This window comes from Mirounga leonina, unplaced genomic scaffold (assembly GCF_011800145.1).
Source record: "Mirounga leonina isolate KUSES-001 unplaced genomic scaffold, KU_Mleo_1.0 Mir_174, whole genome shotgun sequence".
NCBI lineage: Eukaryota > Metazoa > Chordata > Mammalia > Carnivora > Phocidae > Mirounga > Mirounga leonina.
The window spans coordinates 18,386,804-18,413,995 of NW_023270451.1; the positions used below are offsets into that span (position 1 = coordinate 18,386,804).

The 27,192-nt window shown below is 38.3% G+C and overlaps 1 long non-coding RNA gene across 1 annotated transcript; it reads right to left on the reverse strand.

The window, feature by feature from the left end:
• Positions 1-356: 356 nt before the first annotated feature.
• LOC118020732 lies at positions 357-27,188 on the reverse strand. Its single transcript, XR_004681993.1, has 3 exons — positions 27,119-27,188; positions 22,370-22,462; positions 357-742 (listed from the first exon to the last, which is right to left on the reverse strand). It is a non-coding gene; the product is annotated as an uncharacterized LOC118020732 (long non-coding RNA).
• Positions 27,189-27,192: the final 4 nt, after the last annotated feature.

The window sequence follows — 27,192 nt, forward strand, 5'->3', positions numbered from 1 at the left end:
ACATTTTAAAATAGCTATGATAAATTCATGCAGAAGTTTAGATTTAACAGTGTCTGTAATGCCAAGTTAACTAATCACCTAAGTTATCATTATATTGAAAATAAAACCTCTAACTAAGCAGATATGTTTTTCTAGCCATGCATTATTTTAATTAAAAATCATCATTACTACCAGCAGTATATTCATCACCATCCTATCATGAGCATTCTGTTGCTGGCATATCCCCATCATCCAGAAACTCCATCTCTGAGTTGTATTCAAAGTATCTTTCCCTTTCTGTCACTTTAGGTCCTAACCTACTTCAAAGTCCCTTCTACTTAATTCACTCTTACTTCTGCAAGGAGGTGATCATTTTCACTACATTACTTGGCATCTATTCATATTTGTATTTGTATTCAAGAAATATTTTTAGCTGATTTCTCCTTCATATCCATAATATTCCATCCATGTAGGAAGATGTGTCAGCTTTTCCACAAGGCACACCTAAGTCTTTCAGAACTCAGTGTTGCCTGTGAGGATTGCCTGGTTGAGTCAGGCCAGTAGCCTATTCATTCCCCCCAACGCCACCATGCTTCTTCCTACCTTCCAATCACTGAGTTGCAGTTCTGTCACACTTGGGTTATCCCATTTCTACTTTATACAGCATGCTTCTCCAAGAAACACTGCCATCATCACAACCCACAGAATTTAGAAGAGCACTCCACACACAGCAGGGACATGGTGACTGACTAATGCTGAATACCTACAAAAAGAATAATTTTTCAATTCATTGATTTTCTGACTCACTATAGTTAAAGACATTAATTTGAAACATCTACAATTGCATTTGCTTCTAGTAAACCTTAATAACAACGTATTTATCAAAATGTGATTCAATGACCTTGGGGAAAAAGAGCAGGAAATGAAGTTGAAACAAATAAGTACCCTGCAGAGAAAACAAGCACTCCTTGACTGTGACTAATTGAAGGGAAAGAAGGCATAATTTTTTCAGAAATACTGAGACAAAGATGAACAAAATGTTGTCTCTGGAGACAAGAGAAAAAGAAAAAGTTCAGGAGAGAAGTTGAAAAAAAATCATTAAACCTTACCCTTGCCAAAAAATTAGTAGAAAATATTTTGTTGACATTGTTTAAGAGGAATAAGAAATAAAAGTGTATCTTAGCTTTACTTTATCTTTAGTTTAGCTGAAACATAGAAAGTGTATAAATACCTCTTTGTATTATTTTGTACTAGTTGCTTTAAGGATCACAATATATAATCTTAACTTTTCACAGGAAAGTTAGGGTTAATGTTGAATTGATTCATTTGATTCATGTAAAATGTAGAAATCTTGCCAACTATGAGTTCATTTCCTCACCTTTGCATCCTTTTTGCTGAAGTTGTCAAAGGTATTACATCTACATACATTAGATGATACAATATTATAATTTCCATTGTTCTTCATTCCTCCTCCCTCTACTAAGATCTGAATTTCCATCTGTTTTCATTTCTCTTAACCCTGAAGAACTTTCTTAATATTTATTTTTTCAAATTTTTAAATTTAAATTCAATTAACATATAGTGTATTATCAGCTTCAGAGGTAGAGTTTAGTGATTTACCAGTCTTGTATAATACCCAGTGCTCATTATATCATGTGCCATCCTTAATGTCCATCACCCAGTTATCCCACCCCTCCCACCCCTCTCCCCTCCAGCAACACTCAGTTTGTTTCCTCCGATTAAGAGTCTCTATGGTTTGTCTCCCTCTCTGATTTCGTCTTTTCATTTTTTCCCTCCCTTCCCCTATGATCCTCTGTCTTGTTTCTCAAATTCCTCATATCAGTGAGATCATATGATAATTGTCTTTCTCTGACTTATTTCACTTAGCGTAATACCCTATAGTTCCATCCACATCATTGCAAATGACAAAATTTCATATTTTTTTGGATGGCTGAGTAGTATTACATTATATATAATGTTTTATACCACATCTTCTTTATCTATTCATCTGTCTACGGACATCTGGGCTCTTTCCATAGTTTGGCTAATGTGGACATTGCTGCTATAAACTTTGGGGTGCAGGTGCCCCTTTGGATCACTACATTTATATCTTTGGGGTAAATACCTACTAGTGCAATTGCTGGGTCATAGGGTAGCTCTATTTTCAACTTTTGGAGGAACCTCCATACTGTTTTCCAGAGTGGCTGCACCAGCTTGCATTTCCACCAACAGTGTAAGAGGGGTCCCCTTTCTCTGCATCCTCGCCAACATCTGTCATTTCCTGACTTATTAATTTTAGCCATTCTGACTGGTGTGAGGTGGTATTGCATGGTAGTTTTGATTTGTATTTCCCTGATGCCCAGTGATGTTGAGCATTTTTTCATGTGTCTGTTGGCCATTTGGATGTCTTCTTTGGACAAATACCTATTCATGTCTTCTGCCCATTTCTTGACTGGATTATTTGTTCTTTGGGTGTTGAGTTTGATAAGTTCTTTATAGATTTTGGATACTAGCCCATTATCTGATAAGATATTTGCAAATAGGGCGCCTGGGTGGCTCAGTTGGTTAAGCGACTGCCTTCGGCTCAGGTCATGATCCTGGAGTCCCGGGATCGAGTCCCACATCGGGCTCCCTGCTCGGCGGGGAGTCTGCTTCTCCTTCTGACTCTCCTCCCTCTCATGCTCTCTGTCTCTCATTCTCTCTGTCTCAAATAAATAAATAAAATCTTTAAAAAAAAAAAAAAAAAAAAGATATTTGCAAATATATTCTCCCATTCTGTAGTTGTCTTTTGGTTCTGTTGACTGTTTGCTATGCAAAAGCTTTTTATCTTGATGAAGTCCCAATAGTTCATTTTTGTCTTTCTTTCCCTTGCCTTTAGAGACATGTCCAACAAGAAGTTGCTGCGGCCGAGGTCACAAAGGTTGCTGCCTGTATTCTTCTCTAGGATTTTCATGGATTCCTGTCTCACATTTAGGTCTTTCATCCATTTCGAGTCTATTTTTGTGTATGGTGTAAGAAAATGGTCTAGTTTCATTCTTCTGCATGTGGCTGTCCAATTTTCCAGCACCATTTGTTGAAGAGACTGTCTTTTTTCCATTGGACATTCTTTCCTGCTTTGTCAAAGATTCATTGACCATAGAGTTGAGGGTCCATTTCTGGGTTCTCTATTCTGTTCCATTGATCTATGTGTCTGTTTTTGTGCCAATACCATATTGTCTTGATGATTACAGCTTTGTAATACAGCTTGAAGTCCGGAACTGTGATGCCACTAGCTTTGCTTTGCTTTTTCAACATTCTTCTGGCTCTTCAGAGTCTTTTCTGGTTCCATACAAATTTTAGGATTATTTGTTCCAGCTCTGTGAAAAAAAGTGGATGGTATTTTGATAGGGATTGTATTGAATGTATAGATTGCTCTAGGTAGCATAGACATTTTAACAATATTTGTTCTTCCAATCCATGAGCATGGAATGTTTTTCCATTTCTTTGTGTCATCTTCAATTTCTTTCATGAGTGTTCTATAGTTTTCTGAGTACAGATCCTTTGCCTCTTTGGTTAGGTTTATTCCTAGGTATCTTATGGTTTTTGGTGCAATTATAAATGGGATTGACTCCTTAATTTCTCTTTCTTCTGTCCCTTTATTAGTGTATAGAAATGCAACTGATTTCTGTGCATTGATTTTATATCCTGCCACTTTGCTGAATTCCTGTATGAGTTCTAGCAGTTTTGGGGTGGAGTCTTTTGGGTTTCCCCACATAAAGTATCATTTCATTGCAAAGAGGGAGAGTTTCATTTCCTTGCCAATTCAGATGCCTTTTATTTCTTTTTGTTGTCCGATTGCTGCAGCTAGGACTTCCAGTACTATTTTGAACAACAGTGGTGAGAGTGGACATGCCTGTTGTGTTCCTGACAGGAAAAGCTCTCAGTTCTTCCCCATTGAGTATGATATTCGCTGAGGGCTTTTCATAGATGGCTATTATGATATTGAGGTATGTTCCCTCTATCCCTATACTGTAAAGAGTTTTAATCAAGAAAGGATGCTGTACTTTATCAAATACTTTTTCTGCATCTATTAGGAGGATCATTTGGTTCTTGTCCTTCCTTTTATTAATGTAGAGTATCACAATGTTTGATTTGCAGATGCTGAACCATCCTTGCAGGCCAGGAATAAATCCCACTTGGTTGTGGTGAATAATTCTTTTCATGTACTGTTGGATCATATTGGCTAATATCTTGGTGAGAATTTTGGCATTCATGTTCATCAGAGATACTGGTCTGTAAGTCCCCTTTTGGGTGGGGTCTTTGGTTTTGGGATCAAGATAATGCTGGCCTCATAGAAAGAGTTTGGAAGTTTTCCTTCCATTTCTATTTTTTGAAACAGTTTCAGTAGAATAGTACTAATTCTACTTTAAATGTTTGGCAGAATCTCCCTGGGAAGCCATCTGGCCCTGGGCTCTTGTTTGTTGGGAGATTTTTGATTACTGCTTCAATTTCCTTGCTCGTTATGCATCTGTTCAGGTTTTCTTTTCTTTTCTTTTCTTTTTTTTTAATATTTTATTTATTTATTTGAGAGAGACAGAGATAGTGAGAGAGAGCTCGAGCAGGAAGGAGGGGGAGAAGCAGGCTTCCCGCGGAGCAGGGAGCCCGATGCGGGGCTCGATCCCAGGACCCCAGGATCATGACCTGAGCCGAAAGCAGAGGCCCCAACCATCTGAGCCACCCAGGCGCCCCCTGTTCAGGTTTTCTATTTCTTCCTGGGTTCAGTCCTGGTAGTTTATACGTCCCTAGGAATGCATCTATTTCTTCCAGATTGCCTAATTTATTGGCATATAGTTGCTCATAATATGTTCTTATAATTGTTTATATTTCTTCAGTGTTGGTTTCATTCATGATTTTATTAATTTGGGTCTTTTTTCTTTTGGATAAGTCTGGCGAGAGGTTTATCAGTCTTATTAATTCTTTCAAAGAACCAACTCCTAGTTTCATTGATCTGTTCTATTGTTCTTTTGGTTTCTATTTCATTGATTCCTGCTCTAATCTTTATTAATTCTCTTCTCCTGCTGGGTTTAGGCTTTATTTGCTGTTCTTTCTCCAGCTTCTTTAGGTATAAGTTTAGCTTGTGTATTTGATTTTTCTTGTTTCTTGAGAAAGGTCTGTATTGCTATATACTTCCTTCTTAGGACCACCTTTGCTGCATCCCAAAGGTTTTGAATAGTTCTGTTTTCATTTTCATTTGTTTCCATGAATTTTTTAAATTCTTCTTTAATTTCCTGGTTGACCCATTCATTCTTTAGTAGGATGCTCTTCAACCTCCTTGTATTTGAGTACTTTCCAAATTTCCTCTTGTGATTAAGTTCAAGTTTCAAAGCATTGTGGTCTGAAAATATGCAAAGAATGATCCTAATCTTTTGTTACCAGTTGAGACCAGATTTGTGACCCAGGATGTGATTTATTCTGGAGAATGTTCCATGTGCACTCAAGAAGAATGTGGGCGCCTGGGTGGCTCAGTTGGTTAAGCGACTGCCTTCGGCTCAGGTCATGATCCTGGAGTCCCGGGATCAAGTCCCACATCGGGCTCCCTGCTCGGCAGGGAGTCTGCTTCTCCCTCTGACCCTCCTCCCTCTCATGCTGTCTGTCTCTCATTCTCTCTGTCTCAAATAAATAAATAAAATCTTTAAAAAAAAAAAAAAAAAGAAGAATGTGTATTCTGTTTCTTTAGGATGGAATGCTCTGAATGTATCTGTGAAGCCCATCTGGTCCAGTGTGTCACTGAAAGCCTTAGCTTCCTTGTTGATCTTCAGCTTAGATGATCTGTCCATTGCAGTGAGGGGGGTGTTAAAGTCCCCTACTATTATTGTATTATTATTGATGTGCTTCTTTAATTTTGTTAGTAATTGGTTTATATAATTGGCTTCTCCCATATTAGGGGCATAAATATTTACAATTGTTAGATCCACTTTAATTATGATATAGTGTCCTTCCTCATCTCTAACTACAGTCTTTGGTTTAAAATCTAATTTATCTGATAAAAAGATTGCTACCCCAGCTTTTTTTGGTGTCCATTAGCATGATAAATGGTTCTCCACCCCCTCACATTAAATCTGGAGGTGTCTTTGGGTCTAAAACGAGTCTCTTGTGGACAGCATATCAATGAGTCTATTACTCTGTGTCTTTTGATTGGGGCATTTAGTCCATTTACATTCAGAGTAACTATTGAAAGATATGAATTTAGTGCCATTGTATTACCTGTAAAGTCATTGTTACTTTGTATTATCTCTGTTTCTTTCTGGTCTATGTTACATTTGGGCTCTCTCTTCACTTAAAGAACCCTTTTAATATTTCTTGCTGGGCTGGTTTAGTGACCACAAATTCTTTTAGATTCTGTTTGTTCTAGAAGCTTTTTATCTCTCCATGTATTTTGAATGACAGCCTTGCTGGATAAAGTATTCTTGGCTGCATATTTTTCTCATTTAGCACCCTGAATATATCATGCCAGTTTTTTCTGGCCTGCCAGGTCTGTGGATAGGTCTTCTGCCATTCTAATGTTTCCACCCCTGTAGGTTACAGACCTCTTGTCCTGAACCGCTTTCAGGATTTTCTCTTTGTCTCTGAGATTTGCAAGTTTCACTATTATATGTTGAGGTGTTGACCTATTTTTATTGATTTTGGGGGGGTTCTCTGTGCCTCCTGGACTTGAATGCCTATTTCCTTCCCCAGATTAGGGAAGTTCTCAGGTATAATTTGCTCCAGTACACCCTCTGCCCCTCTTACTCTTTCCTCTTGTTCTGGGATCCCAATTATTCTAATATTCTTTCACTTTATGCTATCACTTATCTCTCCAATTCTCCTCTCATGATCCAGTTTATCTCTCTTTTTCACAGCTTCTTTATTCTCCATCATTTTGTCTTCTGTATCACTAATTCTCTCTTTTGCCTCATTTATCCTAGCAGTTAGAGCCTCCATTTTTTATTGCATCTCATTAATAGCCTTTTTTAATTTCAACTTAATTAGGTTTTAGTTCTTTTATTTCTCCAGAAAGGGATTCACTAGTGTCTTCTATGCTTCTTTCAAGCCCATCTAGTATGTTTATAATAATTATTCTGAACTCTAGTTCTGCCATCTTACTTATGTCCACACTGATTAGGTCCCTGGCAGTCAGTACTACCTCTTTCTCTTTTTTGGGGTGAGTTTTTTTGTGTTGCAGTTCTTGCAGAAAGTGGTTGCTTTTCTATTTGTAGGATAGCAGCAATTGGTTTCTTAGATCTCCAATTGAGTTCGCAGGCATTCAGAATGATTTTATAACTATCTAGCTGAATTTCTGGGACCAGACAAAGCTAAGGTCTCCTACTCCTCCACCATCTTGGACTCTTCCTTCCTTAATATTTCTTGTAGAACATGCCCACTGTCAACATATTCTTTTAGTTTTCTTTATCTGAAGATGTATTTTATTTCACCTTTATTCTTGTCAGATCATTTTCACTGGATGTAGAAATTCTGAGTTGATATGGTTTTGTTCCCCTCGCCCCTCCAGCACTTTAAAGATGATGTTCCACTGTCTTCTGGTCTCTATTGTTTCTATAATGAGACATTGACAATCATTCAGATCATAGATCCCTGATATGCAATGCATTGTTTTCTGTCAGCCTGCAAAATATTGTTACTTCTCTGAAATTTGATGATAATGTACCTAGGGGTGTGTAATGCAACTCTGATGGTAACTAGCCAGATTTAAGTCAGATTTCACAAGTTAAGGGCACAATCTTCCCCTCACTTCAGAAATTAGGTACCATTCCAGGGTTCCTATGCCACTGATGCTTATGAATAACTAGCTATAAATTCAAGGGTTCCCACTACCCCCTAAAATTCTATAATTCACTAGAATGATTCATAGAACTCGGGAAAGCTCTATAATTGTAATTTTATTATAAAGGACTAACCAGAGATCCAAAGAGTAAGGTCTCAGAGGGTCCCCAAAGCAAAGTTTTTGTGTCCTCTGAACACCTTACCTTCCAGGTACACTATGTCTAATTACCAAACAGGGAATCTCACCTTAGTCCCCAGAGTTTTTACTGGAGTTTCACTATATAAGCATGAATGATTGAATCATTGGCCACATGATTGAATTCAATTTCCAGTCTACCCTGCCCTCTCCAGATGTTGGGCTCACATCACATAACTCAAAGCCCCAACCCCATAAATTACATGGTTAATCATTCTGGTGTGGCCAGCCTCCATCCTGAGTCATCTTATTAGCATAAACTCAGGTATGGTCCCAGGGTCCTATTATAAATAACAAAGATATTCCTGTCATTCCAAGAAATTCCAAAGATTTAGAGGTTATCTCCTAGGAATTAGGGACAAAGGCCAGTCAATTCTTTATAACAGTGTGGTTTTCTTTGTATCTATACTATTTGGGTTTGTTGTGTTCCTTGAATGTGTAAATTTATATCTTTCACCAAATTTAGAAAATATTCAGCCATGTTTTCCTTAGATACTGTTTCTGCCCATTCTTCCCCTCTCTCACTCTTCTGGGACTCTAATTACATATATCTTAGATTTTTTTTAAAAAGCTTTTATTTATTTATTTGTCAGAGAGAGAGCATGAGAGCACAAGCAGGGGGAGCGGCAGGCAGAGGGAGAAGCAGGCTCCCCACTGAGTAAGGAGCCTGAAGTCGGACTCCATCCCAGGACCCTGGGATCATGACCTGAGCAGAAGGCAGATGCTTAACCAACTGGGCTACCCAGGTGCCGTATCTTAGACTTTTTTATATGGTCCTTGAGGCCTTGTTTATTTTCAACATTCTTTGTGTTCTTCAGATTAGAGTCAGTTTCTCTTGACTTATCTTCAAGATTGCTGACTCTGTTTTGTCATCTGCATTCTGCTGTTAAGTTTATCTGGTGAATTTTTATTTCAGGTATTACATTTTTTTAGTTCTAGAATTTCTGTTTCTTTTTTAAAGTTTCTATTTCTCTACTAGATTTCATGTATTTCATTCATGATGCATATATTTTCTTTTATGTCCTTAAATACGTTGATAATAATCACTTTCAATCTTTGTCTGCTAATTCCAACATCTGGGGCATTTCTGAGTTGATCTCTGTTGATTGTTTTTTCTCTCAAAAATGAGTTACATTTTCATACTTTCAATACCTAAAGAATGTTAGGTTTTTTGTTTGTTTTGTTTGGTTAGCATGCAACCGAACTGACTGGGCTCAAATATCAGGTTAGTTCTTTTAGACAGGGCTTGACTTCCTGAAATTTGTCCTATTCAGGCACTGTTCAGGAGTCAAAAAGAGATTTATAAAAAGAATTTAAAGACTCCCTTCTCTGGCTCCCCTTTTCCTTTGATTTCCCTTTTACTTTCTAGCAATTGTACTTATCCCAAACTCTGTTCTTTTACTCTTCAAGCCAGAAAAGCTTGAAGCCATAAAACATGTGTGGTTGTTTTTTGTTTTTAAGATTTTATTTATTTATTTGACAGAGAGAGACACGAGAGAGGGAGCGAGAGAGGGAACACAAGCAGGGGGAGTGGGAGAGGGAGAAGCAGGCTTCCCGCCCGGCAGGGAGCCTGATGTGGGGCTTGATCCCAGGACCTCGGGATAATGACCTGAGCCGAAGGCAGATGCTTAACAAATGAGCCACCCAGGCGCCCCCATAAAACATGTTTTGTATGACTTTTCGCCAACTTGCAGGGAGTAAATTGAGGCCTGCCCTTATGTCAGAAACTGTGAAAACAGAATTCTGAGTACCTCTCTTCTTAAAAATGTCAACTGCCCTTTTGGTTATTCTCCAATGCCAATGTCTTCAAGTTATTTGTTCTTTATCTTTCGCTTAGAGTTTATCTTTGTTATATGTAGGAGGATCAATCTCACAAGAACAACTCATGCCAGCACTCCTCTATGGCGCTTACTTTGTAGGTTATGAAAACAGAAACAGAGGTGTTTCCTTGTTCACTGGAATTGGGGTTTGTCACCATGAGAGTGGAATTGTAGTAAGATAGAGGTTATAAGGCAATTTCCTTAAGTGTAATAAATACAACTAGTTTGAATTCATTGGAGTGACACCCAGTGTTAGTCAAAATTCTATATTATAAAATAATGTAAAAGAAATGCTATGACTTTTCATTATATTTTAAGGAGTCTGCTAGCAAAGTGTTAAAAATGGAGGTTCTTAAAAGATGTTTTATTAAGTATCTTAAAACTGAAATGAGCATACACATATATATGCAAACAGATCATCTAATATGAATGTTTATTTCAAAAGTTAAAGTAACATATACAGGGGTGCCTGGGTGGCTCAGTTGGGTAAGCACCAGCCTTCGGCTCAGGTCATGATCCCAGGGTCCTGGAATGGAGTCCCATGTCAGACTCCCTGCTTAGTGGGGAGTCTGCTTCTCCCTCTCCCTCTGCCCCTCCCCGTGTTCATGCTCTCTCTTTCTGTCTCTCTCAAATATATAAATAAAATCTTTTAAAAAAATAAAATATACAAAAATAAACAATTATTATTACTTTTCTGGATCATAGAATTTAGAGTATTTTTTCCTTTTGTTTGTAATATTTTGAGCTATATTGCTTTGTAATCAGAAAAAAAGTGATTTTTAAAATGGAATACATTCTAAAGACATTTTATTCATATTAAAGCATTTTAAAATTCTTATTTATTTATTTTTTTTAAGTAGGCTTCTTCCTCAACATTGGGCTTGAACTCACAACCTCAGGATCAAGAGTTGCATGCTGTACTGACTGAACCAACCAAACGCCTCTAAAGCATTTTAAAATTCTATCCATGCTTTTCTCATAGACTGTGCAATTAATGCTGCATCCATATCACTAGAAATTCTAAATTATCATGGGCTCCACTGAAAATTATACTAAAATAAAAGCAAATATCTGAGTTATTTGCAATTAATTTCCTCATAAACTTATGTCCTTATATCATAAATTTTTAAGTAGTGAAAGGATTAAAATGCTTAATTTATAAAGGAAAATTTGTTATATGTAAAAAAAATATTCATAATAATGTAAACATAAGCAGAGAAAGAGAGAAACAGAGAGAGCACTAGCAGGGGGAGAGGCAGGCAGAGGGAGAAGCAGGCTCCCCGCTGAGCAAGGAGCCCGATGCAAGACCCTGGGATCATAACCTAAGCGGAAGGAAGACTCAACCAACTGAACCACTCAGGCATCCCAAGCAGATGTTTTGAAAGCAAAGATCTGCATTAGTAGTAACCTTTTAATCTTCTACTTGTACTTAAAAGTTAACAATGATTTCTAGATTTTGAAGAAAAATTTAGGCTTTACATTTCTTCCCAACAAGGAGAATGTTTTTTGAGCTTTAAGAACAACTGTCACATGTAAGTTCGAGCCCCACATTGGGTGTAGAGATTACTTAAAAATAAAAATAAATCTTAAAAAAAAAAAGAATTACTGTCTCAGGTTGGCTTCTCCAGGAAGCAGGTTCTGTGCATTTTGGAGGCAGGATGTTTATTAGGGAGAGCTTTTGGGATCAACACCTGTAGGATGAAGGGAAAGGAAGCAGGATTGGGCAGAGGGAGAAGTTGAGCTGTAATGCATTTTCAGTGAAGTTCTCAGTGAACTCCATGGGAAGTGCTGAAGCTGAAATTGCCCATCAGAGTTACCCATGTTGAGTCAAACTGGTCAGCCTTTTTAAGTCCCCGCCCCGCCCCAGCTGTTAGTCATTGGAAGACCATGCCTGAATGGATACAACCTTGGCCAAAATGGCTTTTGCAGCTGAGACAATCCTTGAAGGGGCCTACAGCCAAAGGCTATTTGTGGACATCATTCTCAGCAGGTGAGGCAACATGTTCTTCCTTGAAGGGCTCCTGGTGCTACATCTCCATATTTATCACAGTTATGAAATTTCCTTTCTACTGGAAAATTCAACTCAGTGCTAGGTTCAGTATGAAACAAGTAAATTCATAACCATATTTAAAGAAAATCAGAAATTTGGATTATTTCCCAACATGATGGGATATAGAATTCTGGGCAGTAAAGAGCTCATTTATAAAATGTAGTTGAAACATAATTATTTTAACTAAAAACAAGAGACATGGGTGCCTGGGTGGCTCAGATGGTTAAGCGTCTGCCTTCGGCTCAGGTCATGATCCCAGGGTCCTGGGATCGAGTACCGCATCGGGCTCCCTGCTCCTTGGGAGCCTGCTTCTCCCTCTGCCATTCTCTCTCTCTCTCTCTGTCTCTCATGAATAAATAAATAAAATCTTTAAAAAAAAATAAAAAATAAAAACAAGAGACATAATAAGAAGTAGATGGGATTATCTGGCAAAATGTCTAAGAAAGTACAAATACTGTACAGAATAAAATAATCTTCTGGAGCCACACTTTGCTGCTAAATCTCTTTAGAATTCTAGGAGTTGAAAATAGAGTGCATCAACCAGTATTCTAGGATGTGAAGCTTCTGTACTCTGAGGGTTACAGCTCCCTTTGTGCACTCTCTGCATAGGTCCACAGTGCAGAAACAAGAGAAGGCTGTACACCAGAAACCAGAGAGAAGGAAGAAGAATGCAAAATACTAAAAAACAAGGTCCAGAACAGAAGAAGATGCCAGGCATAAAGAAGAACTGTTCTACAAAGTCAAAAGGCAAACCAACATAACATGAATACAACTTTATTGAGGTTGGGTTAGGTCATCTGGCACTCCACACGACCCAGACTAAGATACACATTCAGTGGCCAGTATTGTAGGTCTTCTGACAGGAAATGCCAAAGGAGGGAGTGCTTTCTTAATAAACAACACACCTTAATAAACTTTACCTTCTTAGCCCATCATCATTCCTCTTACTATTCTCTAACACTGTAGCTATTCCCAGAAACTCTTTCTCCATTCTGAGCTCCCTGCCCCCCAAAACTTCTCTGACAGCTTCTTCATATGTCTTTTCTTTCCACCTTCTCTCTTTCTTTCTTCTGTAGCTTTTTATTATGTAGCTTCACATAGCTTTTCTGGTTTCATTTGTTTTACCTTGTGTATTTGTTTAGACCCACACTTGAATTTAGGAGACCAAATGATAGCCCCAAGGGACCAAAAAAAAAAAAATCCTTTCTCTTATGTGTAGGGGATGTTCAAGGAGAACAGAGAGACCATGAATGTTCACAAATCGGTAATTATAACTACCCCATACAATTAATAATTTTATCTCTATTACAAATAATAAGAAGAGTACACTGTATTTTGGAGTTTCCCTATTAGATGTGGCAGATTTTGTTAGGGGTGATTGGGATCTAGACCCATTTGTGAATTCTGAAATAGATACAGAGAAGCTTTCTGGAACTATTTTATAGACTACAACTATTGATTTCCTCTAAACTCTGCTGGGTGGAGATAGAGAACAACTTGATGCTTAGTCCTTTTTAGATTAGAGGAAATATGTTTTAAAACCCATATCTTATGTTAATTTTTAGCTAGAATCCATGAGTAATGTAGCACATTCAGCTCCCTACATCTAGTTATTTGGGAGTGTTACTATTTAAAAGACCTAAAGCAGATTGGACATCATCAAGAACACAGCCAGTAAAAAATAAAGCATGACTAATCAGGGATTACTATGGGCCAGGCAACACCATGGTGAATTTAAGGGTAGAAAAGCTAAAGAACAGGGGTGCCTGGATGGCTTGGTTAAGTGGCTGCCTTCGGCTCAGGTCATGATCTCAGGGTCCTGGGATCAAGCCCCACATCAGGCTCCCCCCACTCGGCAGGGAGTCTGCTTCTCCCTTTCCCTCTGCCTGCCGCTCTGCCTACTTGTGCTCTCTCTCTCTGTCAAATAAATAAATAAAATCATTTTTAAAAAAAGAAAAGCTAAAGGACAGTTTTAGGGTTCAAGGGTTTAGATGTTTACCATAATGATGGACCAGCTTCCTAAAGGCGACAATTACAGAAAGAATGAATGCTGGTATAGGAGACACTGAGAGAGCAGTTGGAAAAGGGAATTACAGATTATTGTCATTTGTAATCACTGTGATTCTAAACAATCCAGATTCACATTACAATCTAAACAGGTAATATAAGTCTTCACAGTAAATATGTATAGGTGTCTGTAAGTTTCTATAAGTATATGTTATAAAAACTAGGACTATAACTGTGACAATATCAACACATTTCATAATTGTTTATAAAGGAAAATTACCACACACTTCATTCAACAAGTATTTGATGAGCACTTCTTGTCAACTGCTGAGCTAAGTTTTGGAGTTGCAGTGGTAAACAAGTAAACAAGGCCCTATAGGAGGAAGACAGACAACAAACAGGTAAACAAATGTATAAATAAAAGGGATTGCTGTGGATAGTGGCAAGTGTTATAAAGATAATAAAATAGAAAGTGACAGAGAGGTGAGTGCTATCTTGGAGATGGTGGTTTCAGAAGATATCTCTGAAAAGATGACATTTAAGAAAATTTTTAAAATATTAACATATAATATATTATTTGTTTCAGGGGTACAGGTCTGTGATTCATCAATCTTACATAATACACAGCGCTCACCACAACACATACTCTCCCCAGTGTCCATCACCCAGCTACCCCATCCCTCCTACCCCCTCCACTCCAGCAACCCTCAGTTTGTTTCCCAAGATTAAGAGTCTCTTATGGTTTGTCTCCCTCTCTGGTTTCGTCTTGTTTCATTTTGAAAGGATGACATTTTATGCTGGGACTGAAAAAAAGAGTTGGCCAAGAAGATAAGAAGAACTGGTTGTTTTAGAACATGCCAAACAGAGGGACAGCTAGCAAAATGGCCTTAATTTGGGTACATGTTGAGTGTGTTCAAGAGAGTATCATAAACAAATTGTTAGTGGCCAAGTCATGTGGGACCTTAAAACTTCGGATTTTACTCTCATTACAAGGGGCAGATAATGGCGAATTTTAAGCTAGAAAAGAAAATGATCTGATTTACATTTTCTTTTTTTTTTTTGATTTACATTTTCAAAGGCTCCCATAGACCACTCTGTGGAGCATGGACCAAAGGGGTCAAGAGTAGAAGTAGGGTTATCAATTAGGAGGCTTTTACTACAGGCCAAGAAGTTAAATAAGGGTAAGAGTGAAGGTGGTGAGAGGTTATTGGAATTGGGAAATATTTAGGAGGTTTGGTCAAATAGATTCACTGATGGATTGGATGTGAGAAGCCAGGAAGACTGGAAACAAGATTGACTGAGGTTTTTGGCTTTATCAGTTATGTGAATGATTATGCTAATAACCAAGATAGGGATGACTGAGTAAAGATGATGTCACAGAAGTAATGGAAAGGGGGTACAAAAACTCCCTATATTTACATGGATGGGCTTTGCAGAAATATCCTTGAATGTCCTTAAATGGAATGAAAATTTTGTGGATATGTTCACACAGACTTTAAGTGGGAATATGCAAAAGTGTCGTTATATTCTTAAGAGAATTTGAAAAGTTAACTTTGGAAAGTAAAGTCAGCCACTTCTTAACATCTTGCCTTCTGGCTTTTCTTTTTCTTTTTTCCTTTCCTTTGTGTTTACAATTATGTGAAAGTAGAGAAGAAAGATCAAAGTTGTTATTAGAGAATTTAAAATATATGTAAAGAAAAGGACACATTTTGAGAGTTGGTCTTTTTTACTTCATTGAGAATATAAATATATACAGGATAGACCTAAAAATACTTCTGGATTCCTTTTTAATTTCCTTGTATATTCAAGATCTTTTGGCATTCCTTGGTATAGGCTATGCTCTGCCCTTCCTGGTCTCCCCTAAACAGACATTTTCTTTGCCACGTCCAAGGGACATTTTTTACCTCGGGTTTTTTGAGCTCTCCCACTGAGGTATAACTAAGAGTATCTCTTATAATCCTTTCTATAAATAGGCATTACATTAGTTGTGTTGAATCAAGAAAACAGAACACTATGAATAGTATGGAATAAGGGACTTATTATAGGTATTAGAATTAATACAATTGGGGCACCTAGTGACTCGGTTAAGCCTTCAACTCAGGTCATGATCTCAGGATCCTGGGATCAAGCCCGCGTTGGGCTCCCCACTCAGTGAGAAGCCTGCTTCTCCCTCTCCCTCTGCCTGCTGCTTCCCCTGCTTGTGCTCTCTCTCTCTCTGTCAAATAAATAAATAAAATCTTAAAAAAAGGGGCGCCTGGGTGGATCAGTCATTAAGTGTCTGCCTTGGGCTCAGGTCATGATCCCAGGGTCCTGGGATCGAGTCCCGTATCGCGCTCCCTGCTCTGCGGAGAGCCTGCTTCTCCCTCTCCCACTCCCCCTGCTTGTGTTCTCTCTCTCGCTGTCTCTCTCTGTCAAATAAATAAATAAAATCTTTAAAAAAAAAATCTAAAAAAGAAAAAAAGAATTAACACAATTGTGAGAGACGTTGAGGAAAGAAAGATCTGAATGTGAATAGTTGGAGGATTAGAGAAAAATCACTTACAAAGGACCACAAAAGGAGGTGTGAAAAACTCTGTGGAATGCTGCTGCCTTTGTGTCTAGTGGGGGGCCTGAAGTTATTGTAAATCAGCAGGTCAGAAAGAATCAGGAAGAGAAGCTGGACAGACATTAGGGTAAAGCAAGGACACGTTTTTCTTCCACAAGTACAAACTGGAACCTGTGCTGGTCACTCATTATGTCAAACTCCAAGGAAGCAGACCTTGGGCCCGCAGAAAAAGTTGCTGCCTTTGACCATCTTTCAACACACGCTACAGGCACAGGCACTGGAAAAGTTAAAGGAGGCCATCTTATGGGAGATAGAGAAGCTGTGGGCCTCGGTGCTAATCCATGTGAACAAGGTGAGCCAGAACATCAGTAACCACACACACACACACACACACACACACACACAGAAGCTCGTGCATGTGCAAGGACACAAGGGTGTACTGAGCAGTGCTGCCTGAGGCCCGGCATCAACCCTCTGAGCGTAATGGCTGCTATTTCTCCCTTCCAAATCTCATGCAAATTTCTCTAACGGCCAGCTCTAAAATGAAACTACTAACGGGAAAGAAATTCTAGAAACCATAGTTGCAGCTGAATTGACACAGTATGAAATTATCAGTCGTGCTGTTCACCCAAATACCATGAGAAGGAAGATAGTGATTCACCTCAACCCCAATCATGGCTTTCGTTAAAAAGACATGGAGTGAGGTTGGATGTATTTAAGGCTTACAAAATGTGACGGGACAAAATAATTCAATGAACTCAACTTTCTGGTTCTAGCCATGCTACTGTTTCATCTAAAATTCTCAGACATTAGGACTAGCACTTGCATAAGTTTTCATAAACTTGGGCTACTGTTGTTAGTAAAATGTTGGCCTGGGCGGATCATAGCTTTGACTCAGTCATAATTCCTATGTGCCTATGTAAATAAAATGGGTCAAGATTATTCAGTTTTATTGTCCTCTCTAATTCTGCTACAGCCTTTTATATCTGGCTTCAGGGTAATGTTTTATAAATAGTAATCTTTGCTTTCTTGTAGCAACACTTCAATGTCTTAGAAGGAAGTAATAGGAAATTGATGTACTTATTGTTTTCTTTCCCCTTTGAGCCATAATTTCCATACATGACAGATCTCATCTTCTTTTAACAAAATGTGTTTGGGGCGCCTGGGTGGCTCAGTCGGTTAAGCATTTGCCTTGGACTCAGGTCATAATATCAGGGTCCTGGGATCAAGTCCCGCATCAGGCTCCTTGCTCAGCAGAAAGTCTGCGTCTCCCTCTGCCCCTCCCCCTGCTCATGTACTCGTGCTCTCTCTCCCTCTCAAAAATAAATAAATTTTTAAAAATGTGTTTGGGTGCCTGGGTGGCTCAGTTGTTTAAGCGTCTGCCTTTGGCTCAGGCCATGATTTCAGGGTCCTTTGAATCGAGTCCCACATTGGGCTCTCTGCTCAGGGGGAGTCTGCCTTACACTCTCACTCTCCCTCTCTGCTCTCCCTCTCTCTCCCAAATAAATAAAAAAATAAAATCTTTAGAAAGAAATGTGTTTATCAGCTATAAGACACCATTTTTCTTTGATAAAAAAATAAAGTACCTTTTATCTATGAGAGAATTTTCTGTCAGAAATCTTACATGGCAAGACAAATGACAATATTAAAATTTTTTTCTAAGATGACTTTTCATATGAGAGATGATTTCCTTAATGAAGAGATGCAATCATTCCTAACTGTTGGAGACATAATTTACACAGTAGGCAAAGAGAAGTCCAAATTTGAAATTAATGGCATACAAGAGAGCAGTTCTCACTGTCCAAGATCAGCCCATAGAGGTTTACTTGAAGGATTGTTAATTTCTTTACATTTCAGAAGGGGGGAAAAATGATAAAAGAGGAGGTAAATATCATCCCCAAATAAATATCAGGTATTATAATAGAAAAGTTGTAAAGAGAAAAAAATTCATATTAACACAGTCTTCAGTTCCCCATAGCTAAATTATTAATGAACTGAGAAATGACAAAAGTTCATGCACAGAAGAATTGAAAATAATATATTCATGTTTTAGTCAAATTCAGTTCTAGCCCCAAATTTCATATTTCCCAAAAAAGGAATATCTCGGGACATTGACAAGTTATAGCTGACACATCAAGACGAAGTAGAAGCTTCATACTAAAGTAAGGCTCCAGACCCAAATTCAGATATTTTTATTATTTTTAATTCCAGTATAATTAACATACAGTGTTATATTAGTTTTAGGTGCACAATACAGTGAACAAGTTCAGATTTTAAAGGAAATGATAACAAAACTCTTGGACCTCTCAGGTCCTCCATCCCCAAAGGGTAGGGAATAGGGGATGCCTGTTCCCTCTCCTCACTTTCATTTGGATATGCAGGGGCCTCCAAGAAGCCTACTGAGAAAGCACACTGTCTTATCCCTGCAGTGGTGAGGCTTAATGAGTACTCTGATTCCCTTCCAGAGAAATCAAGAAGTCAAGAGATCAGCTTACCAAATGCTGTGGTGCTAAAGGAGAAGAGGTTCTATTGTTTGGAGATTGGCCTGCACTCTCAAATTTGCCCAGGTAAAGTCTATATGAGGGTTTCCCATAGCTGGATGTGGCCATATATGTAGAAGAGCTCAACTTGGATTCAGTTCGATAGAGCTACTGAAAGGGATCAAGGGGTCTATCCACAAGGATAGGATCTAAGTGAATCCCATATGTCTAGAGGTAGCAAGGGTGGAAAGATCAAGGCAGCATTCAAACACAAATTTATCTATCAGGAAACCAGAGGTGAGAGACCCCAGTGGTAGGACTCTTTCAAGTACCCACAAAAGCATCCATAAAAGAGTTAGCCCTAAATATCTGCCAATCCCAGGAACTCAAATCTAGCCCACCAAAGTCAAGTTCAAATAAAAATATTCTTATCATCTTTTTCTTCCTGCTTCTCATGCTCCAAATCTAGAATGGCCTGAAGCCAAGGTTAGCAAAATGGTACCTAAAATCAGCACAACCTGAAAGAAGGGGTGAAAGATGTAACTTTCAGTTAAATGCAGAATTTAGATTATTATACAAGAACCAACACTCTTAATTTCTGAATCCAGACTGTTTGGGGCCTTAAAATGTTTTTAAGGTATGTTTACTACCTAAGAGTGAGCAGAAAACCTTGGGGTGTGGGGGGGTGCCTGGGTGGCTCAGGTGGTTAAGCCTTCAACTCTTGGTTTCAGCTCAGGTCATGATCTCAGGGTTTTGGTATCAAGCCCTGCATAGGGTTCCTTGCTCCGTGGGAGTCTGCTTCCCCTTCTCTCTCTCCCTATGCACCTCCCCTGACTCGTGCTCTCTCTCTAAAACAAATGAATCTTTAAAAAAAAAAAAAGAAAGAAAGAAAAGAAAAGCTTGGAACTCTAATTCAATAGTGGGGGAAAATTTCCACCATTGGAAAGATTTAAAGAGATAATGGGAAGCAAAAAAAAAAAAATGTGTTTTATTAGGTCTTACGCTTAGGGCTTGTTCAATGTAAAAGTAATTTTTAAAAAAATCACTCACACATAAGCCTTATACCAATTCCACCCTATAAGGCTCCTGCATAAACAACTTATTCTTTACTTGCCCAAGATAGAGACTCATCCTTTCCATTGTTCAATTACTGCCACCTCTTTTTGACTCATGAGAAACTTTCTTAGCATTCAGGGGAGCCAATGTATAATTGCTAAACTTTGGGTTTTTTTCCACTTAGTTTTGTTAGACACTGGGGTTTGAGCCTAATTTTTTTTACTAACATTATATAAAAGAATTACATAAAATCAGTTCCATATTACCTTTTGGTAGCTTCATTTTCTTTTTCCTCTCCTATCTGTTAGCATTCAGTTTGGTCAACAAAAATGGGAGAATATCCCGTAACTGTTATTGCCTCACTAATAGACATTTCCAGATCAAATAAAATACATACTGAGAAAAGGGCCTAATGAGTATAATTTTAATGAAATACTAACAACAGTAATAAAGCTCTAGTAGGTTGAAGAGTCAAAGGGAGATAGGGAAACTGATACCAGAAATGAATACCAAGGGGCGCCTGGGTGGCTCAGTCGTTAAGCGTCTGCCTTCGGCTCAGGTCATGGTCCCAGGGTCCTGGGATCGAGTCCCACATCGGGCTCCCTGCTCAGCAGGAAGCTTGCTTCTCCCTCTCCCACTCCCCCTGCTTGTGTTCCCTCTCTCTATGTCTCTCTCTGACAAATAAATAAATAAAATCTTAAAAAAAAAAAAACACAAATGAATACCAAAATTTCTGGGAGCTCTACATAACTAAATGAGAAATTTAGGGGCACCTGGGTGGCTCAGTTGTTGGGCATCTGCCTTCGGCTCAGGTCATGATCCAGTCCCACATCGGGCTTCCTGCTCCACAGGGAGCCTGCTTCTCTCTCTCCCACTCCCCCTGCTTGTGTTCCTGTTCTCGCTCTGTCTCTCTCTGTCAAATGAATAAATAAAATCTTTTAAAAAATAAATAAATAAATAAATAAATGAGAAACTTAGTGCTGTTGGAAGTGTTAGATTGAATGAATAAATGAATTTAAAATCCAACCAGAATTATTACAAACCCAATTTTTTAAATTATCTCTTTGAAGTGTATCAGGTCCTTAGGAAAGATTAAAAAGACTATATTTTTTATGTTCTATAGAATTCTTGAGCAAAATAAGTTCTTAATTTCACTTCTGTTCACACAACCATATCCTCTAGTGAGTTATGTGTTCTTCACCTTCTCAGAGTATAATCTCTGCCATGTGTCCTATGCAGGCTACGTAATGGGTGCAATGTCCACAAATGCTTTTCCATGCTAAAGCTGTAGCTTACTGTGTATGGAGTGATAATCTAACACACATGCGTAGTGTGACAGCGCTCCAGCTGGTCTTAAGGGCTAACTTGCTTCAAGTTAACATGCTCCTTGCCTGCTCACTTAAGCGGAACTCATTTGCCTTCTTTGAGATTTGCAGACCACTGACCTTGGGGTATAAGGGACCAAAACTCCCAGGCCACAGAGGCCAGCAAGTCGGCTTGAAGCTGCCTTGGCTTTCTGATTAGCCCAGCAATCTTCTAGCAAAATGTTTTTTCTTTTTAAGGTCACACAAATGACTTTACTGTCCTCTGCACATCTATAGAGCTTACCCTCCTTTGCAGAAAGAACAGAGTACTCCTGCAAAACCACCCCCTGGTACCAAGGAACCAGAACTTCTTGCACAATTTCTGATTACCGAGATAACTCTGTAGCTGGCATCATCGAGTCTGCATGTGATCAAGAAGTGTCACAGACCACTGTACTCCTTTAACCAATTAAAACCATTTAAAAATCTCTGGGCCAGGCAGAAACCTCGGAGTTGGCCTTTGGACAAGAGTCCACCTTCTCCCCCGGTAGCTGCCTTCCTGAACAAAGTTCATATTCCTTTCCAATCAAAACTCATCTCTTGGGCGCCTGGGTGGCTCAGTTGGTTGGGCGACTGCCTTCGGCTCAGGTCATGATCCTGGAGTCCCGGGATCGAGTCCCGGGTCGGGCTTCCTGCTCAGCAGGGAGTCTGCTTCTCCCTCTGACCCTCCTCCCTCTCATGCTCTCTGTCTCTCATTCTCTCTCTCTCAAATAAATAAATAAAATCTTAAAAACAAAAAAACAAAAAAAACCTCATCTCTTGAGTAGTGGCCTTTTGAGTGACAGGCAGCCAAACTTGGGTTTTCAGTAACAATAGGACAATGACTTACATGTTCTTACAATACCACCTTCTAGGAGAGAATATTCTAGATGATTAATTTATGATGAGGTAGTAATAAAGACTTAAAATAATACATGAATATGTTAATATAAACATTCATTTCCTTATCTGGAATTATTATTCAAATTATCTAAGAATTCTATTTTACTGCGGGTGGAGATTGCTTTATGGAGTATCAGTAACAAGCAACAAAGAAAATGGGTTAGGTAAATGAGAATCCTGAATACATTACTGAATTTCCTGCTGTATGAGCACTCTTGTTTTGGACAGGCAGGAAGCAGCATTATCAAAGGTCCTTCTGATAATTCCACTGCCATTCTTATAGCTGTAGATGATTAAAGGAAAATATTAAAAAGAGAGCAGTCAATGACTCATAGTATAGTAGAAGCCCCTTAAAATACTTTTGTCCCTCTAGTACAAGTAGTTGACAATGGGGGTCTTAAAAACATGATTCAACCAATTCTTAGGATTTCTATAAATATTTCTAAGAAAATAACCTTTTGATGACATTCTTCAAATTAAAAACAGGGTGCATGAAAAGCAAAGCAAAACCATGCTCATTAGGAATAAGTTTCTCCACTCACTATGAGTTCAGGTATCAGAAATAATAGAATTTATTTCTTGCTTTCATTAACACAGCTACTCTGCTTAATTATTCTTGCTTAGTTATTCCAGTAACTATGGCAGTGTCTTAGCCCATATCTGGGCATGTAGGATAAATTAGGAACTCAGTAATTGTTATATGAGTGAAGGAATGAACAAACCATAAATCCCTGGGAAGAAAGGCAATAAATCTACTGTTTTTCTTCACATAGGTTTTGTTTCAGGGCAATAATTATATGACCTGAGGTCCTCACTTTGACAATGCGACATTTTAATCTAGAGAGATAAAGTTTAGCAGGTATATGGCTCTAATTTGTTCAATCTATTTACCTTTATTACCTAGGAGAACTTACTTGATTTAATCACTGAGTGTAAGACCCCAATTAATAATCATTTTCAGAGTAACAATATTTTTAACTGCAAGAAACTAAAAGAATTTATGTTAATTTTGGAGATTATAAGGCTAACAAGGGAAAATAACTCCATGACCCACTTCAGGTGATTCATATATCATAGGAGTTAGCAATCTAGCCACTGTCTTTCTTAAGAATAAATTAATTACAAATATTCAGGGAGTATATATTGAGTCTGAGGCTGAGCCAGATGGACCCTGTTAGGAAATATTAAAAAGTATAAGATGTAGACATCTAAATAGTTGGAGATTACAATGTAGCCAGCTTATTTTTTAAAAAATCATTTCAAGATTGAGATGGCAATGAGACATAAGAATGAAACTTCCAAGAAAGCAACTTTATAAATGTTCCCACCTGGAACATGGCTATGATGGCTAGAAATACAGCAGTCATTCTGAGACCATAAGGAGATCTTGAATACACTGATATGATCAAATGCATAAGTTTAAGAGGGAAAAAAACACATCTGGAGATCATATGGATAAAGGGCTACAGTGAAGAAGACCTTTGGGTTACATTATTTTCTCTGTATATGAAAACTAGTGAAGCCTGATAACAATGCGTTATAGAATCAACAAAATAATTAAGATTAGAATGAATCTTAGAGAAGCAATGTAAGCTGCCACCTTCTGTTATACTGAGGACACCAAGAAACCTTCCTCTTTCCACATATTCCCCCACTGGAGGATCTCCCACACTAAAGCTTGAAATTCTTTTAGTAGAAGTTAGGGCCTTTTGTTCATTTCACAAATAGAGATAAAAACTAAAAGTAAATGCCCCAAGGAATTAATGCACCGAGTTAAAAATCATGTCAGCTTGTAAAATACAGGTATCATATTCATGCCTGAAATCCAGTTTTGATGGGCACTGTGAGAGGAAAGCAGAAGGGTACTTAGTACCTATAACAAAAAGTAATTATAGTGTGCAGATGCAGAAAAGGAAGCTTAAGAACACTAAAAACAAACTATCATTTCAACATTTTGTCGTTGGGGTGGTTCTAGATGAGGAAATGCAGAGAGAAAACATTTTGTTAGTAAATACTAGTCAATCCAATCTAATGATTACTTCTTGCTAACCTATAGTATTCATTAAAAAACCACAGATACAAAAAAAAAAAAGAACCGTAGATGCTGAGAAGTATCAGAAAGTTAATCTCATAGCAAATTTTGGCATAAACTACCTCCTGAGTAACTATATGAATAGAGAGAAATGAGATAATATAAAACAATAAAAATGTTTTTTATAGTACTATAGTATAATATAGCACTATACTTTCACTTATGTGTTGTAGATGAAATTTCCTGCAAATCTGAGTACAGTTATTACCTCATAAAAAGAAACAGGCTTATTTATTTATTTGGGAAATTAGTTTTTGGTGTAGAGGAGAAGGGGCGGGCAATGCAAGGAAGTTAGTGAATATCCAAGGGAGTGGTGGAAAATTGATGACAGTTTCACATTACAGACCCTTTAACTTAGTTACTTTGACTTCTCTTGGACAGCAGAACCAAAAGCATGATAGACAAAAGGTAGGAATCTAATTAATAGAAGGTCAGAAGACAAAAGACCAATTTAGATAATCTACAAAGCAGATAATCAATTTAGGCAATTTTCATCTTAGTCTGCTGACAAAATTATATAGTACAAAATCATAAAATGTTAGATTTGTTAATTATATCTTTGTTCATTTTATACTTAAAATAATAACTACACTAAAATATTTATCAGAATAAATCTAATGTGGTATCCAAGATTATATTCTGGAACAGAAAAAGGTTGTAGTTGAAAAAGTAATGAGATCAAATAAACTCTGTAGTTTATAGTATTGTACCAACATAAATTCCCTAGTTTTGACAAATAGTTGTATGTTAACATTAGGGCAAGCTGGGAACTCTTTGGGCTATCTTTGTAACTTCTCTGTAAATTTAAATTTCTTCAAAAATAAAATGTTTATTACAATTTTTGTATTAGAATAACTCTAGTTTATATTAAACTTTTTTTTAAGATTTTATTTATTTGTGAGAGAGACAATGAGAGAGAGAGAGCACATGAGAGGGGGGAGGGTCAGAGGGAGAAGCAGACTCCCCGCCGAGCAGGGAGCCCGATGCGGGACTCGATCCCGGGACTCCAGGATCATGACCTGAGCCTAAGGCAGTTGCTTAACAAACTGAGCCACCCAGGCGCCCCAATATTAAACATTTTTTGAAATCAAATTGTGAGGTATGCCAGTGGCTCATTTGGGACTACCATGCCTATTATGCAAAATTCTCTAGTGCCACTGAGTTTAATGGTTTGTCTATACTTTTATCTCCAGAGCAACCATGGGGACGAGAGTGGTGTTTTCTCAGTGGCAGAGATAGTGATATTTCTATCCAACTATGATCTCTGCATCAGGTCTGGATAATACCTTAGGTCATTTCACTTCGTGTTCATTTTAGCTGCACATGTTAAAGGTGACAGTTTCCAGTTTCCTGTTTCTTTTACTATCTGATAACCAGAGCTATAATAAATATCTCAGGCTCGGGGCGCCTGGGTGGCTCAGTCGTTAAGCGCCTGCCTTCGGCTCAGGTCATGATCCCAGGGTCCTGGGATCGAGCCCCGCATCGGGCTCCCTGCTCGGCGGGGAGCCTGCTTCTCCCTTCCCGCTCCCCCTGCTTGTGTTCCCTCTCTTGCTGTCTCTCTCTGTCAAATAAATAAATAAAATCTTAAATAAATAAATAAATAAATAAATAAATAAATAAATAAATAAATAAATAAATATCTCAGGTTCTGTGTTTTCAAGGAAAATATACTTTATCCTTTGTTTATAGTACATAATGCTCTTCTGTATTTTAGGATGTTTTAGTATCATTTTCTCATTTATTTTTCATTTGCTGTTATCATTTTCCCATGTATGTATTATGGGAAAGAAAATAATTTTGTCCTGTGTTCACTAATAAGAAAAAAAACTTAGAAAATAAATAAGTAGATTGGGCTTAACACTATGACAGAAGAGAAAGACCTAGTAAAGATAGTAATCTAAATGGCAGCAAATATTAGCAAGATTAAACTAAGCATCTACATACTCACAGCCTAACGTCCTGACTAATCACAGGTTAAACGACAACCACAACTTTATTGACTGGTGGGGGAGTGAGGTTCAGTAGCAACAAAGGAATCAAGACAGAAAGGGATATTTTTCACATTTTGTATTTCCAAATAATCACTTTCATAAAAGAGGGGTAAAAATACGAATAGAATTCTAGAAATGAAGTCTGAGTGGTTAAGAGAGATTCCAGTAAGACTGGCAGTGTGGTGCGGGTCCGCCTAACTTGGCTGTGGACTTTTTTTTTTTAATTGCACGAGGCCTTGAGGGGAAAGGAGGTGGGCGGAGCTGACTTCAGGGCGGCCCCTCTGCTGCAGGTCCTGCTCAGGCTGAGGAACAGTTACGCTTTTTAATTCTCACAAAGGCGCGCTTTAAATGTGAGGTGGAGAAAGAGCCTCGTCTACCCACCTCCAAGGAGCTAACGTCTCACCGTTTAAGACAAATTTCCTTCCCCACTAAACACAATGAAATTGTTACAGCCCTAGGTCCTGACATTTGTGTCCCAAGTTTTAGATGCATTGTCTCCGAGCATTTACTAAAGATTACTCGTCAATGAACGAACAGCTTTTCGGGCTCTTTTTTCGCAATTGAATTTGTGACTTCTACGCGTTTGGCTTTATTGTCTGTTGGCGGTTTTTTTTTTGTTTGTTTGGTTTGGTTTTTTCCACTCCGCTGCCCGGAGTGAAGACTGTGGTACCTTTGGTCACCTCGATTAGCATAAAAATTCGCGCAAGGCAGTTCAGTGTCCAGTGCCATCCCATACAAAATGTTAATTCCTCAGGTATCCACTCTGCACCTGATTATCCCGTGCCTCAGCGCGCCTCAACATTTTCTCGGTGTTTTTCGCTGCTTTATCCCTACACAGGTTAGTTCTCCCACCTACCAGTAAGGCACACCGCTCAGCGCCTGCGCGTGTCCGCGGGAGTTCGCCATACAGCGCATGCGCCGTCCCTGCAG